This window comes from Hakea prostrata, chromosome 11 (assembly GCF_041222555.1).
Source record: "Hakea prostrata isolate BN-2017 chromosome 11, UWA_Hpros_2, whole genome shotgun sequence".
Classification (NCBI taxonomy): domain Eukaryota; kingdom Viridiplantae; phylum Streptophyta; class Magnoliopsida; order Proteales; family Proteaceae; genus Hakea; species Hakea prostrata.
This window is the reverse complement of record NC_142610.1, coordinates 5,152,900-5,158,350: the sequence shown is the minus strand read 5'-3', so window position 1 is coordinate 5,158,350 and position 5,451 is coordinate 5,152,900. Positions and strand designations below refer to the sequence as shown.

The following is a 5,451-nucleotide window of genomic DNA, read 5'->3' as shown; positions in this document are numbered from 1 at the left end:
GAGATAGGTCCTAAGAGTCCCCTTGGCCAAGACTTTTTTTTTTTTGTGTGTGTGTGTGTTCAACTTGGAGTGCTGTGGAGAAGGACATTGTACTTGCTGCAAGGATTTTCTTCATCTCTAATGGCAAAAGGTGGAAAATAACAGTTTTATCACTCTCATTTATGCAAGAGAAACATTTATTGTAAGGTTTCGAAGATTACGGCTTTGTGTCTATTAATAATGCATACTTTCATGGATTGATTTCAGAAGATCCATCTAGGGGCTTTTCAGAAAGGTAATTAAACTTAATTTTGATGATATTAGTAATTTAGTCTGGTGTCAAATTAAGTGGCTAATTTAATACATCAGAAGAACAAGGGTGGGAGCACTCGAATATGATTGACATTCACAACGTCTTCAATACGATTTATTCCAATGAAACTGGATTTTCAAGGAAAGGAAGATATAGGAATGAACAATTCTAAACAGAAAATTAAACTAAAACATCTGATAGTTATACTTCATTTGATCTGAGAAGGATGTCAGACAAATAAAGCAAACGATTAATTAGATAGCTCCCGAGGGATCAGCAGCTTTTGTTGAGTTGGCAGCTAAGAAACGTAAAGGAAAATAAGCATGGTCTCTTATCAGTTCAGCGTGCTTGATTGCATACTTTCTAAGATCTCCCATTGAAAGCATCAGATCCTTAAGCTTAGGCAAATCAAGGTCTTCAATGGGTTCTTGCCACCATTGCCCACCCTGGATTTCTTCTTTCCGCAGTTGCTTGAGAGCTTTTCCCCGCTTCTTTTCTTCTTCCAACTGTTTCCGAAGCTCAATGATCTCCTTGTTGAGTTCTTGAATCGTAGCTCCTTCAGAACTATCAATCTGCAGTTGATTTTCCTCATCAGGTAAAAGGCTTTGGATGATAAACTTGTCGAATATGATGTTCACGCAAGGATGTCCAAAGGAGTAAATCTTGCCAGTCTCGGAGAAGACCAGTATGGCAACTTCAGCACCACATAAAATGGAAATTTCATTGGCCTTATTGAACAGACCATGTCGACGCTTCGAGAAGGTAGCAAGCCTGGCTTGCAAATTGTCAATCTTCTTCGCCTCCATTCTTCTGCGACCCATGCTTGCCTCCTTGGATCGGCTGATTCTTCTAGGTGTTTAGAATATAGCAAAAGATCAGAGGTGAGGAAATTCCAATTTATAGAATTTTTTTCTTCTGGGTTTCCCCCTTGAAACTTACCTACCCGGAAAGTTATCTTCTGCTTGGTTGTCCATAATTAAATTTGGGGTTTTGGGTTTCCTATATACACTGTATATAAAGAAATCTACACTTTACAACCAATGAGGGATGTGAAATGGTATAATGCCTTCATATCAGACCAACGTGGAGCCAAAATTACGCGGAAGGAGTAAAATCTTAGGTGCATTACACGCTCGCCGAACCATTCAATATTGGGGGCAGAATGGAAGTCCAGTTGGAAAGCACCATGGTTTTCGCTACACTATTGTTGGGTCCTAGCCCATTGGGTCCAACGTATGATTATTTTATTATATTAAGGAATAAACTCCTATATTTTGTGGGGCCCACCTATTTGATAAAAATGGTAATTGTGATAATGATAGTTTTTTCAACAAGATGTAGATAATTAAAGCATCGGTACAAACAAAAAAAATAAAATACATGTCTTCAACCCTAAAATGTCGATGCAAACCAAATTTTTTTTAAGATAAGATGCAACCATGGTATTTAGTTACCTTACTAACTATAGACATTTTATTTATAATATAAAATCAAATAGCAAAATTGTAGACAAAATAAAGAAACAAAGAATATAAATCAAATAAAAAAACAATAAATATTGATAAATAAGGTACCTAATTGTAGGGAGATTTTTTTCCCAAATTTTCTTTAACCCACGCTTATAAAGGGAAGATAATAGGAAGAAAGAAACATAAGAGAATAATTAAGAAAAAAGGAGGAGGAGGAGAGAGGAGATATGAGAAAATATAGGATTGAGGGTTAGTTTCTAATTATAATGACATTTTAAATATCTAATAAGATTTTTTTTCAAAATTTCCTTTAGTCCACGTTTATAGAAAGAGATGAGAATAAATAGGAAGAATATGTGTGAGAGATGGGGAGAATAAATAGGATTGAGGATTAGTTTTAACTAGAGATTGACTTTTATACCCATTATTTTACTTTAAGTTGTTCTCATTTTGGGGGGGGCCTGTGACATTTCACTGTAACAGAGAAAGTGGAAATGAGAGTTAATATAAAAATCTAAATTGGGGAATTAATCAATTTTGAAAATCCGGGGGGGCCATGGCCCCCTGGCCCTGTAGGTCCGCCCTCCACTACGTATTTTTAGGTGCAGTTGGGATCCATTACCCAAATGGAGATTTTCGGACTACCCACCGGTGGTGGTTTTTTTTTTTTTTTTTTTTTAATTTCCAAAGGCGTTTTTATATATAGGGATAAGGATATTACATATGCCGCCGGTAGGAGATGAACCTATGACCTCTCCACTGAGAAGCAGGTTCCTAACTATCCTACTACTCCTCCATTGTCCCCACAACTCAAGGCATGGGCCCCACGTTTGCCGTTTGGGTCCTATACCTTGTTAACTAGCAAAGATTTGGATTTTAGGGTGGACTTCTTGAGGTAGAAAATCTGGATTCTATGAGTATTATGGATCCGATATAAGGCAATGGAGCAATATTTATCCCTTATAATAACTATATTTTCCTTTTTATTTGATTTTCTATGTAATATTATATATCATCTTGATTAAAGAATATTTTAGTAAAGATAATTTCATTTGAACCCATTGAGGTTTGATCTAAATCAGATTCAATAAAAGGAAAATTTGTATATTTTACATCTGTGTTCCCTGTGATATCCAGAAATGACCAAACAAGGACTCTTCGTTAGCTTGTTAAGAGGTAATGTTAGTTCAGTAAATTTTGTTATAATTTTTTTTTGTAGGTACATAAATATATTGTAATCTTCATTATAAATGCAAGTCATGAAAATTAAATGGTCTCTATGGCCTTTCAACTTTATTATCATGCCTAGAATAGGAGAACGTAGTAAATTTAAGTTAATTCACTTAGTGGGCAGTTTTTCTATGTATCTATTTCTGCTAATGAGACAGCCAAGAAGTGAATAGCAAAGCAAATGCTAATAAATGTAGTTTCCAGAAGTGCAGAAATCTTCATTAACACTTTTACCTTCAAAATATCCATAAGTGAAGATTGGATCAAAATTAAAAGAGAGCAAATAGAAGTTTCAGTAAAATGATATGAAGTCCTTTTTAGCAACTAGATTAATGTTGTCTAAGACAAATGGAGTCCGATTCCATGTTTTCTTTTTGTTTCATTTTTTTTTTTTAGGGGGTGGGTCGGGGAGAAACCTTTACTATTTGTATCCTTTTCCTTATGTTTCTTTTAAAATTCTCTTTGTTTCCTTTTCTTTTACTTTGTCCATTCAGTACTAGAAAAAGTGGCCAAATAAATAGGGAAACTCTAAATAATTAATTAGCCTACTTTAGATTGGGATCATCTCCCTGTCGGGGAGCACCATGGTGCTCCCCGTCGGGGGAGCTGATCCTGACTCCCTAGTTTTTAGGTATTTGCATGGCATGACTCCGCCAAAGGCTCGCTTCTGGCAAGCTCTCCTCAATATCTTTCATGTGGTGATGGACACACTGATCAACTAGGGGGTAACTGGACTAAGCTCTTTCAATGATAGAGGTATAGGGTTATTAATACATCCATGTACTTCATTCCTCCCATAGTGGAGAATGGAGAAATTTGTGGATTACAAACTTGGTGATGTTATTGATGAAAGAGAAAATAAAATATAGGCCAAACAGCCATAGAATACTGATAAAAATAAATTAATAAGTAAAAGATGGAGACAATAGAATAATAGATATTCAGCAAATATGCTGGATGGCTTATAAGCATTGTGTAAATTTATAACTTATAAGTCTTCATTTTTAAAATGTGAGTATTTGTGAGCACAGCCGATTTTGGCGTTGATGCATGCCTTATCTCATATGCAGCAACTTCCTTTTTTAGCGGACCATGCACTTTCCTTCTTTAGGTTTATTTGACATATGCACTGAGAGAAAAATTAGGAAATCACGTGTCGTAAGTGGGAGGAATGCTAGGGAACTACATTCCTTTCCCTCCGCTCCCCCCCCCCAATCAAAATTTTTGAAGTAGGTTGTTGAAGCCACAAAGCTGAGGGACTTTTTCAATTTTGTGCATGCATGACACGGAGTTCGGAATACTTGCTCTTTTATCTTAGTCTCAGCCTATGGGCCAAAAACGAGTTGCATACATGACTATTAAAGAAACAACATGTGTAAGTGTTCGATTGTAAGTTTTAACAAAAAGTGATTGGTTAATTTTGTTCTGGTTATGCGAGAGCCTGGGATTAGGCTTGTAAACGGACCGGATTCGGCTCGGATACACCAGTATCCGAATCCGAATCCGATTAGCAAATCCGGTATCCGAATCCGAATCCGAATCAGGCAAAAATTTAGAGAAGGCATCCGAATCCGAATCCGAAACTTTATCGGATATCCGATAATAATCCGATCCGATAAAATATCCGATTATTGATTGATAATTGTCACTTTTTTACATTTTTTACTATAAATTTCTAATTTCCGATTACCGAATACCACTATCCGAATCCGATTACCGGTATCCGAATCCGATTATCATCTATTTTTAAAGAAAAAATGTTAAATACTTTACTCTATCCGGATATTATCCGATCCGATAAGCAATTATCCGAATCCGAATCCGGTTGCTTAACGGACGGATACAGATATTTTCCGGTAAGAAAATTTTCGGATACGGATACCCTTAAACGAATACGAATGCAAATTCGGAGGCGGATTTCGGCTATCCATTTACAGGTCTGCCTGGGATCACGCAATATACTGGTCGCCTATTTCCTATTATCTCCCAAAAATCTTAAAATGTAGAAGCCGGTTCTCAAACCCTAGGCCCATATAGAGCTTAACATAAACACTTGTGAGGGTTTCGTGGAGAGTTTAAGTGGCTCTTCTGCTTCCAAGGCAAATTATCCTAGTTGTGCCTCGTAAAAAGGATTAACAAGTTGGCGTATTAATACCCTGATGATATAACATAATGAAAAATTTTCTCTCTTGTATCACGGGGGAAAGGGAAGAGACAAAAAAAAGATAGAATTGAACAACCATATAGGCATTTTTTGTGCACTGCATATAGCTCTCCAATGGAAATGACCTTTTCCCTTCTATTGAAGAAAGAGAGAAATCATATCTCTCAAATCTCAATCCCTAGATGATTCCTTTAGTTTACCACCCTTCTTTTGAGAGAGTAAAGTTCCAAAAATACTATGATGGTTCATTGGTTTATGGATTTTCTTGGTTTGTGATTTCCCAAAGTTTCTTTCTA

General features: G+C 36.3%; 1 pseudogene; it reads right to left on the bottom strand.

Annotated features, from left to right (window-relative positions):
* Positions 1-546: 546 nt before the first annotated feature.
* Positions 547-1,113, bottom strand: LOC148999718 (agamous-like MADS-box protein AGL62 pseudogene; annotated as a pseudogene).
* Between the last annotated feature and the right edge of the window lie 4,338 nt (positions 1,114-5,451).